General features: G+C 46.2%; 1 protein-coding gene across 1 annotated transcript in view; it reads right to left on the bottom strand.

Moving 5' to 3' along the window:
- Positions 1–12025, bottom strand: part of PAK2 (p21 (RAC1) activated kinase 2) — a 39354-nt gene extending 27329 nt beyond the window's left edge. The window contains exon 1 of the mRNA XM_027724893.2: positions 11948–12025. The gene's annotated coding sequence lies outside the window, so the exon portion shown is untranslated. The remainder of the gene's footprint in view (positions 1–11947) is intronic.
- Positions 12026–12233: the final 208 nt, after the last annotated feature.

The raw sequence follows: 12233 nt of genomic DNA, 5'->3' as shown, positions 1-12233 counted from the left end.
TGCTAAGATGCATAATGATAACACAAGGTGTTTGAACCAGCCTGTTCAGTGCTCAACGAGGAAATTATCCCTGCTCTGCCTCCTGAAAATCCTGAGTCAACTAAAGGCAGACAAGGCAGCCGGCGGCGGGCACAGCACATGCAAATCCAGGGTTCGAGGTGTTTGTGCTTACTCATATTTCACCACCTAGCAGGCACTTTTCAGCCTTTATTTTCACGAGCTGAGGTTTTCTAAAGATTAAAGGAGAATGGGGAAAAGGGCAAGCAGGGAAAGTTTACAAGAAAATAATAGGAAAAAAATAAGTCTGCATCTCATTGCTGAGATTCTCTCTTAATTAAAGCTGACATTTACAGGCAGGGAGGGACCACACATTCCAGAGCAAAAGTTATTTGGAAAAAGGCTGCCCTGCACGAGGTACCTGTACGACTTGGTGCACTTCTGTATTAACAACATCATTCACAGCTGTTTAACTTGGAGATTCACCACCCAACAGAGCAGTGACACAGCTCTAAAAGCATCATCAGGCTGCTGGTGGTGTGCAGAAGGATCATCAGTATCCCTATCAGGGAAAGAAACCTTTTTTAACCTTTTTTATTAACTTCTAGAAATCCTACTGTGCAGTGGTAAAACAAGGTTGTGGCTTCTCCCCCCCCCTCCTTTCTAATCCAGGTTAGGAGTAACTGGAAGGAGAAGAGGTCACAAAGTATGTATGAGGATGGCAAAACCAGGAAGAATCCAAGGTTAAGGGATCTGTCACTCCCTCATCACGCTGGTAGAGCTATCAGCTATGGGAAAAAAGGAATAATAAGGGAAAAGACAAAGGGAAAAGATGAAATGTCTCCCTCCAAAAGAGCTCTTTTTTCACAGGCATTCAGAATAGAGCTCTTTGTTTCTCTCTAGTGGCTGCCCAAGGCTTGCTTCAACTGCAGTTAGTGCAGCTTGGCAAAACAGCCCTGGGGGCCAAACCCCCAACTCTTATTACATTGCCAGCCTGCCACCAAACGAAACAGTGGGAAATTCTGCCTCTTCCCAGTCAGTTTTCCCAGACACAGTGCACACCAGCACAGTGCTGCCACCCGGACAGCACGGCCACTTGGAAGGGTTTGCCAAAACCCCTGCGTGACCCAAGCTCAGGAATCGTCCATCTCCATACCCACACTGGACATAAATTCAGCCAGAAAGAGCAAAAGCTGCAAGAAATCAAATGCAGGACCTGTAAGTACCAAAAGCACTTGGGCACGGCAACAGGTCTTTCGAAAACAACCCCCCCAGCCCGAGGTGGCTTGGGTGGACATGGCTCATGTCCCCATTCTAGCAGCACCACACAGAAACCACAGATCATTTCTCCTGGGAGAGTTACATTCCATTTGTGCCTTGACAGACTACACTGACTTCTTCAAACACTCAGACTCCTACAAGAGCTCCCTGCAGCATCCCACTTCTGCGCTGCTGATCGCTGGGAAAGTTGTCCATGGAAGTGACCATAAAGTTCATCCAGTCCCACCCCCTGCCGTGGGCAGGGACACCTTCCACTGTCCCAGGTTGCTCCAAGCCCCCTCCAACCTGGCCTTGGACACTTCCAGGGTGGGGCAGCCACAGCTTCTCTGGTCAACCTGTGCCAGGGCCTCCCCACTCTCACAGGGAGGAATATCTTCCTAACATTTCATCTAAATATCTCCTCTCTTAGTTTAAAACCATTCCTCCTTGTCCTCTCACTATCTGCCCATGTAAAAAGTTGCTCTCCCTCTTTTTATAAACCCCTTTAGGCACTGGAAGGGGCTCCAAGGTCTCCCTGGAGGCTTTTCTTCTCCAGGCTGTACACCCCCAGCTCTCCCAGCCTGGCTCCAGAGCTGAGGGGCTCCAGCCCTTGGAGCATCTCCATGGCCTCCTCTGGACTTCAGCAGGTCCACATGTTTCTTCTGCTGAGGACTCCAGAGCGGGATGCAATACTCCCAGTGGGGTCTTTTAATTACTTAATGAGAAAGCAACACACTCAGGAGGGGTTACCCCAATGTTTCACTACCAACAGCGGCTCAGTTCTGCGGGATGAAATCAGATCTTTAGTAAAACACTCCCAAGAGCTCCACAATAAAACCTCACACTTCAGCCACAGCGCTGGCACAAGTGCTTCAAGACTGTCACATTCAGAGGGAACTCCATTACACAGCTGAGGTTTCAAGTTTTACAGGTTCTGTACACACAGACAAGTGACTATTTTATTTTTTCCTGGCATATTTAACTCTGTTAGGAGGGGTGAAGCACCCAGATGGGCACACAACCAATTCTGCAGCCACTGCACAGCACCACAGGCAGTCCCTTCCCCACTATTTCAAGGCACAATAAACAGAACAAAAAAGCACACCTGCAGCTGCCACAACTCAAATCAGCCCAAATACTCCCCTACAGTTCTGGACATTAGACCTGCATTCACCAACAGAAAACCAAAAAACCTGTAATACTACTTTCCTTTAAAAAAAAAGAAGGGAAAAGTGAGCAAGGGAAAGGGTCTCTGTAAATCACTCGCCCCTGTTCACACTCCAGTGCTCCTGCTGGGACACTGCACTGGTTTTCCTTGTGTGCTGTTACAGATTTTCTACTTTAAAATTACTTGCACACATACAAGCAACATACTCATGTACAGCCTAATGCAGCAGTTCCCTGAAATTTGGGCAAATGTTCTTGTATGTCTTTCAGGGAGCCAGAGCACTCATTTGAATGCTGGAAAGGACAATTTGCATTCAAAACACTGGCTGCCAGAATGAGTTTTTAACCTAATTTTCTAATTTTAGGGGTTTTTTTAAAGTTATTCCTAGTGAAACCACTTCTCACTCAAACAGCTTTTTATCTAAAATACTGTTAAAACAAACCCAAAGCAACCAGAAACGGAGGACAGGCTACAAATCAAATTATATTAAGCAGCCAAAAAAGCACGGAACTGCATCATGATTCAAAAAATATAAATAATTTTTATGCCGATGTGGAAATTATTTTTTTTGCCAAGCCTACAGGAGAACTACAGGAACCAGTAAGTAGGGAAAAAATAAATATGAAAAGCCCCAACCTCTTCTGCGTTAGTACTACCCCATATGCTTCTTACTATTCATAAATCAAATGTATGATAAAAATACCCAAAATATGTAAAGAAAAGTGCAATGACTTAAACACCATCTGTGAGTGATTAAATTAGTCAAATTTTCAATGTGATTTCACATATCCCACCAACATTGACACACTTTGAGGGAGTTACTATCCACGACTGTTTATACAGGATGCTGCAGTACCAGGGCCACAAAAAATTGATTTTACAGCTCAAGAATGAAATACTTTTTAAAACATAAAAATACAGACTGAAGAACACCGTTACCAAATGAATAGACAAAAGGCCTGTGAAAATTACAGCCCCACAGGATAACCAGCACCCTGGGAAGCTGAAGAGCTTCCAAAGGAAGCTGTCAAGTTAAAATAATATTGAAACAGTTGACAAAACATAATATCAAACCTATAAAGCTGCGAAAGACTTTTAAAAAACCCCACTTATTGTTGTACAAATTCTGAGTTTAACAAAGAAGCATATGTAACTGTGCCTGTTCAGTGCACAATGAGTGACATTCCTATGGGCAGGACGGTGAGATTTCAGTGATATCTTAACAGAACAAGAATAAAGCTTCAGAAAATGCATTTTTGTGAGGCTCAGGCATTTTACACATGAAAAGGATGCAGTTCTCAGACCCAGTTCTACCTTATTATCTTGCCTCAATAACAGTTGTGCAATCATAAAGCAGCTGAAGATGTTTGTGAGGATGAGACTGAACTCACACAAAACAGACTTCAAAGACTTACCTCCTACAAAACACAAACTCACCCATGACATGGAGGATTCCACCCATGAGGTCCTCACACACACATCCCACCCCAATAAAAAAGTAAAGCTACTTATTTCAGTAGAAATAAGAGAGATCCCACTTATCTGAGGGGTCTAATTCCATTGCAAGGGATGCAATAAATAATTACGAAAAACATCAGACATTGCTCTTGCTGTGCCATCAACACATGAGCTGCAGACAAATCACAGCACTGCCTTCATGTTCAGCACCAGCTGAGCCCTCATCACAGGAGGGTGAAGGATGTATGAGGCAGGGAACACCAATAACCTATTCTTTCATCCAGAGGTTCAGGAGACAGCAGACCAAGCAAGTCCTGGGCCGCCTCCCAGCTCCAAAAAGCCATTTAATAAGAGTCCTTACACTAAAGCTGACATTTATCAAGAAGAGATGACACACATTGACAGCCTGACCCAGCACAACACTTCTATGCTTTCCAAATCTTCCTCTTTTTAATTCACAATACTATTGGCTGCTACCAGCAAGGGTGAACATACAAACGAAGACATAAAACATTATTGTTGCAACAAATGAGCATGGAAGACTTACAGATTCTGTGATTATGAAAACTCAGTTCTTTTAATTAAAAAAAAAAAAAAAATCCTCCTCTCATGAAATTTATTTTAGCCACGGAAGAAGCTAACCTTAACATCACACCTCCAGAAGTGGTCAGCTTTCCAAGAGTTTGTCATCTAAGGGAAAATTTTCTCAGGTCCTTCCAATTGTTAAGAAAACAGGAAGCGAATTTCAGTAAGCCATTTCCATAGAGCAAAACAGAGATAAAAATCTCTATTAAACCTGGCAACAGAGAGAGCCCACAGAGTATCAGTTTGAGCAGCCACTTGCCACCAGCCTGTCCCCACACTGCTCACTGGGGAATGGCCCGTTGTCCACTGCACATCAGCCAGGTTGCCCAGAGAAGCTGTGGCTGCCCCATCCCTGGAAGTGTCCAAGGTCAGGTTGGACGGGGCTTGGAGCAACCTGGGATAGAGGAAGGTGTCCCTGCCCATGGCAGGGGGTGGCACTGGATGAGCTTTAAGGTCCCTTCCAACCCAAACCATCCCATGGTTCTGTGACCAGGTGTGTGCGAGCGCAGAGCCAGCGAGCAAGAAACCAAAAGGAAAGCACTGATGATACCCACACCTTGTTTAGGAAATGGACAGTAAAGACAATAAAGAGGAATACTGACAAGTTATTTGACAAAACCTTTCAGGGTCAGGCAGAGAAAGTGGCTTCAGCAGCACAGGAAACACAGTCACGCTGTCAACCAGAGCGACGTGGAACAAAAACCACATCTAGTTCCAGTCTTGACCAAGGTCCCTGAAACAAAGAGATTTCTCCAGTTCAGATGCAGTTTTAAATTTAGAAGGCTGCCTCCCTCACTTTGGTCCATGGGCTTTGGAAGTGCTGAGGAAGTAAATTACAACCACCACCAGTCCCTTTGCCAAGTAAGACCTGGGAGAAAAGTGCTGCCAAAGACTCACTGCCAAAGATTTTCCATCCCATGGTAAGGAAGATCTCCAAGGAGCCATGCTAAAAGTATTACAAGATAAAATTCAATACCAACCACGTGTCTGACAAGTATATCTTAGCAGCAATGAGGGAGCAGGGGAAAAAAAAAAATCATTTAAATTCTGACAGTGTTAATAAAAAATTTGTTTTTTCTGGACAAAAAAAGTCATCACCACCACAGATTAAACCAAATTAAAAACCATTTCATCTGGGTGTTTTCACTTATCCTTCATTCTTTCCATTTATTCCCCAATCCTTCTTTCTAATTTTTTTTTTAAAGACACTAAAACTTTATTACCTGAGATGCTCCAAGCTCTAGTCAGATTGCTGTGGATTTATAGATTTACCAGGTGCCTTAACTTCTTCCACAGTAAAACTCCATCCAGGTTTACTAAGCCTGAGTACATTTCCTTGTGCTGCAAAAAGACTTTCCAGCGTGCACACAACAAGCCAAGGAGAATGAGAATTACACCTCTCAAAGTCAAATATTTTACAATGGAATAATTATTAATAAGTAAGAAAATTAAAGACATCACAACCACACGCTGAAACACATTGCCCTGCTCGTGAAGAAACCATCCAAACCAGTTGTACTGAGCCATCTTGAATTTTTATTTTGCATTTCCAGCAACTACCTGGAAAAATAATCCTCACTGAAAAATCTCAACACAGATTCACTCTAAAAAAAAAATATATATATATATATAAAAATATATATAAAATAGGTCCAGAAGGGCTGGAAAGGAAAAGTAGTAGTCACAAAAGAAGTGAGTTTCCAGCACTGCCAACACGTACTTTGGGAACTGCAAAACAGCCTCATCCCAAAAATCAAGAGGTACTTGCCTGAATTTCCTGGCTGCAGCAGTCAGGACCTTCTTTACCACAAAGAATTATTTCCTAAGCTTGGACACTGGTATCAAAGAGCCTTAGCATGTTGGCATCAAATTAAAATTAACCGTCCTTGTTGCTAAATAGCTTTGAAAATCCCGGATCTCACTTGTCTCCTTGTTCCACTCAGGGGTGAGAGCAGAAAATATTTCACACTTGGGGATAATGCCCCAGCTCTGACAAATCAAAGACTTCACATCATTTATTTTTGTAAGAGTGACAGCTGGCATTTCACACATTGGAAATAAAAGGCTTTTTCAAAGTAAAAAAAAATCATTTCACAGCATTAGAAACCTGTTTGCTGCGCCACAGAAAACGACGGCAGCATTTTGTGAGGAGATCCTGTTCAGTTCTGCGTTTGATCTGAAGTCACATTCCATGAAAAAGGCAGAAGGAGCAGAAAGCCAGACTGAGAACTCTCCGGCTTTTCCAGACCATTAGTGTCAGATCACTCAGCAAAATTCCCAAGCCAAGTTTAACATCAGGAATTCCCTTTCCAGCAGTTTAGTTCCTGACACGGATCCCCACACGCAGGGATGTCACAGATTGGGGCTGGCAGGAACCCAAAACCCCTGCTCTGGGGCCAGGGGAGAGCCAGACCCTCTCCCTGTGCCCCTGCACCCCAAACTGGGGCTGGTGCCCCTTGCCCAGGTGGCAAAACAATCATCCACCCTGGGGTCAGTATTTCTGTCTAAATTAGGGCCAGCAGGTGGATTTAGCGTCCGGGTAAAATCCCAAGCACTCAGCTGATTTAACACTAGTATAAAACAGCAAGTTTACCTTTTCAGTGATGTTTCTGAATTTTAAAAGTTGCTCACTTCCAAACATTCACATAACTTATTAAACAACTATTTTTTTACACCCTAAAGCAGATAATTCATGAGCTGAAGTGCACTTTCAATTCAGCCCCTTCCAGTGAGCTACTTACACAAGAATCTGCCCAGCCAGCTCCTGCCTGAAGCCCAAATCCCCAGATCCCTTTAAAACAGGATGGCCTTTTGCTGTAGACAGGCTTAGGGGAAAGATTTTCATTCCTCCAGGCTCTCACTTTACTGGAGACCTTTCCAATACAAAATGGGTTAAATATTCAAAGGTGATTTTAAGCAGCATCTTCCAGGGACAGCTTTTCCTTGCTCTGTCCAGGAGATACCTCTGCTAGTTAAAGCAGTTCTAAAATGACTGTAAATGAAAAACAAATGCAACAAAGAGTAGAAAGTATCACATTAGTTTCTAAAATGAACCCCATGCCATCAGATAACTCTAATTTCACTCGTTAAAGGAGTTATGGGAAAGGCTTCATGTGCTGACAGTTTAACTCCTGTGGGTACACACCGAGTCAAACATCCACCACCTAAAAAGGAAGGAGAAAACTTTAGGGAAAAAAAAAAAGTAGAAGCTGAATTGGAAAGACTTTTTAATGCATTTCCATTCCCAAATACACCTGCCAGCTGCCCTCATTGCTTCACATGATGTTAAATCCTTTCTTAACACTGAACACCACTTAAGTCACACTCACTGCAGCCTCAACATGCTGGCTCCTTCCTACAGCTGCTTATGTTTTAAATGAAACTATAGAATTAGAAATAATCAAACCTGCCTTGTCAAAAGAACTCCTTTAAAGACAAATTTTGCTAATTGCCAGAGAGAAGAGCCCTGATCAAAGATTCAAATATCACTGAACTTCGGGCATTGCCAGAGCTACACCAACACAGAGTTCAGACCCTTTGGGAAACAACAACCTATCCATTATACAAAGCCCCCAATATTTTCTAGGAGCCTTAAAAATACTGTATTTCCTAGTAAGGTGGGCTCATTCGAACAGTTCTAAGCACCAGTACATTCATTAGCAGCTGAAGACTTTTAAAAGCATTTCAAAATTTACAAACAGAAATCAGACACATCAATTTGAGAATTTCAAAATCCACTTGCTTTGCCTGAAGGAAAAGAGCTGCCTCACTAATTCCTGAAGCTTTTCAATGTACTACAACCTTTAGAAAGCACGAGGAATTCCTTTTGTGAATTCACGGTGTGTCCGATCAAAATTTATCTCAACAGAAAAACTGAAACCCTTCTCAATTTTAAGGCATTTTCCTAACACATCCCTGCCTGCCAGGTGAGACATTTTCAAAGCCTGGTTAATCCCCATTCCCAGCTGAGAAAATAAAAAGAAGCTGAGAAAACAGAAAGAATGATCCACTTACAAAAACTGGCAAGTCAGAGAATTAGGACCAAAACCGGCATTTCCAGCTCTCAGTGACAGACAGTGATCACTGCATCAGTCAAAATACAAACACTGAAGTGTGTATTTTCACATTAAAGGAAATAATTTTACCAGCTTTAGGTAAAACCACGGTCTGAGCTCTCAAAAACCTTGAGCACTGAAGTGAGGCTTGAGCATTAACACTGAGCTCCATCTGCTCCTCACATCCCCGGTAGGTCACTAGGAGATCTCTTCTTCTCACCTGAAAACATCTACTACCTTTTACCACCTGTATTTAAATGCAAATAAGAGCTTTCCAAAGTCTTAGCAAGCTCAAGACACAGTAATTCCAAACAGGAAAGCCCAAGAGTCCTTAGGCCTTCGGGGAACACTGCAGTGTTTCCTTGCTAAAATGAAACTGCCCTCAAAAACCTGCCCTGCCCAAGGGTTCCTTGTCCTTTGCCCCCAGGTGAGCGCCCTGGACTCCTTCCCTCTCCCCCACCTCCTCCTGAAGGCTGGCAGGAGATGGAGCCTCCTCCACGGTGCTTCCCTGGTCAGACTGACCTTGCCAGGAGGCAGAATCAATCCAGCTCTGCATCCAGTGGACTTTATCGTTCCCAAGAGCCAACCTGGCAGCCCAGCCTGGCACCCAAGGGATTGGTTATCTCTGGAAGTGCTGCCCTTGGGAGGGCGAGTGGGAGCCTCGGCGCTGGCACCTGACGAGGTTCAGTCCCTGGCACTGCCATGGCAGGGACAAAAACCCCTCCAGGAGGACACTGTGCAACTCCAAAGAGCCCTCAGAGTCTGGGGCCAGACAATCACATTTGATAAGGATTTAGGTGCCTGCTTGGAAAACTGAAAATGGAGCTCGGTGCAGCCTTCCTGAGTCAATCCCAGCCCAAAAGAGAGCCCTCACTTTGACAGGGCAGAGCAGGGTGATCGCAGCAACCACCTTCCCAGGGAAAGAAGGGAAAGCTCCACAACCACCTTGTTTGGCCTTTTCCCAACTGCCAGCAGCAATATGTTCATCAGGATGTTAATCCCTGCAGCCTGGCTGCTGAAGTCCTCTCCTCCCCCCTTGCTCTCCCCACCACCAGCCCTCTGCCACCATCTCCTCGTGGATGCTTTGGAGACTCAGCTCCATTCCAAAGCCCTGTCTCAGGACTGGAAATTCTGCTGGTGCCATCCCTGGGCCCTCCAGAGCAGTGCCTTTAACTCAGGGTTGTTTGCAGAACAAAGAGCTGCTTCTCTGTTGTGCCGACGTCAGAAAACGTGTGTGTTGTGAGGAACGAGAAAATACTGGCACAGACCTCCTAATGCAGGAAACAGATAAAAGGGGAAAAAACCCAAACAAAACCAACCCAAGACAGATGTAAGAGCTCTGAAACTGAATTATCTTATTAATAACACACAGACCTAGACTGGGGTCCCTACAGCTTTTTCTTATCACAAGAGCAAAATCTGCAGTACCAATCAAAACCCTCAATTCCAAAGTTATTTCGAAACCAAAGGTGCTTGAATAACTCTCCCTTTTAAACACAACCAAAATGCTGACAAACAACACAAGTACACGTGGGATTTTAAAAGGATATTATTTTAAAATAACCCCAAGACTGGAGTTGCCATACATGGTCCCAGCATCCACCCACTCCAGCATCCAGCCCAGAGAGGGAGAACCAGCAGGTGCCTCCAAGAGGAAACTCCCCCAGTTGGCCAAAGGTCCAAGTTGTATCCCAGTACAAATTTCATCCTAGTAAATCAACCTCTGACGAGTTGCTGCACAGCAGAGCACAGGCCTTGGATACAGTGCACAAGCTGCATGGTGTTAAAAAGTGCTAAGTGCCCAGACAGAGCCATTATTCCACAGCTAAGAGCTTGATACTGTTAACAACCATGTCCGTGCAAAGATGAGCCAAATTCCACACACAACGTAGGTAACACAGAAGATTCGAGTCATTCTCCTTCAAGCATTTCTGTTCTGGCCTCAAGAACTGCAATATCCACCCAGTGAACTTTGGAGTGAGGCTTTTCCTGCCTCTAGAACATTACCCAGTGCACTTTGTTTGAAGTGCTCCTATTAGCTCAAAGATTCCACTCAAAAACTCATAACATTTTTGCATTTTTATAATTCTGCTTTGCTTCCACTTTATTTCAGTCTGTAATAATGAACCACTTCTCTGGTGTAACATATTTTTTAACCTGCCTCCACAATATCCCTATGAGTTTAATTACCTTCATCTCCAAAATGAAGAAACTGAAGCACTGAGTAGCAAGTCCCTGTTTTTTTAGGGAGATGCCACTCCAGGACTCACACTGTGAGGACACTCCAGCTGCAAAGCAAATCCCAGACTTTCTCTAAAGCAGGCCCTATTTTTCAGGTATAAAACCCACCAAAAAACAGGTAGAAACCCAAAGAAAGACAGAAATAAGATGATAAAACCCTCACAGTATACCATGTTTGAATCGCCCCTAACATAGCTGTTAGTGTAGGGCTTCCAAAATAAAGATTGTATTATATATCCAGACACTGGCCATAAGGCAGCATGTGAACTGGTTTATTTTGGCTACAGCAAAGCACAGCACAGCTCCTCGAAAGCAGCTGATGAACCCTCTGCTCCCAACTCAGCCTTTAGGCAGTTGCCACATGGACCAGGCTAAATCCAACTTTACCCTCCCTGCTCCCCATTACCATTAACCTACTAAAAGCAGGTTGAGATGGGATATTGGAAAGAAATTCTTCCCTGTGAGGGTGGGGAGGCCCTGGCACAGGTTGCCCAGAGAAGCTGTGGATACCTCATCTCTGGAAGTGTCCAAGGCCAGGCTGGACGGGGCTTGGAGCAACCTGGGACAGTGGAAGGTGTCCCTGCCCATGGCAGGGGGTGGGATGGGATGATCCCTAATGTACCTTCCAACCCAAACCATCCTGGGATTCCGTGATTCTAAACCACCATGCGGGGCTTTGACGGGATAAATACAAACAGCGGCGACAGAAACACGGCAGAAAACAGCGGAAGGAGAAAACCCCGGCGGGCTCGGGGACCGCGAGCAGGGATTACCCGGGATGGGGAGCGGGAGCTCGGGGCGGCCCGCGGGCACTGACAGCGGCCGCGCACGGCCCGGTGCCGGGATCTCCGCAGTAACTTACCCCGGCAGCTGTGACACCCCCGCTCCCCGCCGGGATGGAGGAGCTCTCCCGTTTCCCAGGGCCCCGCGCCCGGGGCCGCGCTGGGGGGCGGGGGCCGCCGGGCCCGCAGGAAGCGGGGCCGGGCCGCGGATCCGCACAGCCGGGGCGGGCGGGGGCGGCGGGGCCGGGCCCGGCGGGGCGGGGGGCGAGGGCGGCGAGAAGAAGGGAGGAAGGGAGGGAGCGGGGACAGGGCCGCGCCCCGAGAGATCCCCACCGCGGGCCCGGCCCGGCCCGGCCGCACAAAGGGCAGGGGGCGCGGCCGGCAGGTGTGAGCGCACTCACCGGGTGGGCCGGCGCCGCCACCTCGGCGGACGGACGGACGGACGGGCTGGACGGGGCTGAGCGCGGCGGCGGGACCGGGACCCGGCGGGGCGGCGGCGGCGGGGCCGGAGGGGAAGCGGAACCGCCGCGCGTGGCCACAGCCCGCGGGGGCGGGCAGGGGCGGGGCACCGCCGGCAGGGCACCGCCTGCCGGAAGCCGGAAGTGGGCTCGCCGCGTGGCATAATGGGAGTTGTAGTACCCCTCGCTGATGGGAAATGTGTTTTATAGCTGTAAATAATATATATTA

This window comes from Pipra filicauda, unplaced genomic scaffold, assembly GCF_003945595.2.
Source record: "Pipra filicauda isolate LSUMZ 115617 unplaced genomic scaffold, ASM394559v2 scaffold90_size2875636_pilon, whole genome shotgun sequence".
In the NCBI taxonomy this organism is placed as follows: Eukaryota; Metazoa; Chordata; class Aves; order Passeriformes; family Pipridae; genus Pipra; species Pipra filicauda.
The sequence above is the reverse complement of the archived record's forward strand: the minus strand, read 5'-3'. Positions and strand labels throughout refer to the sequence as shown.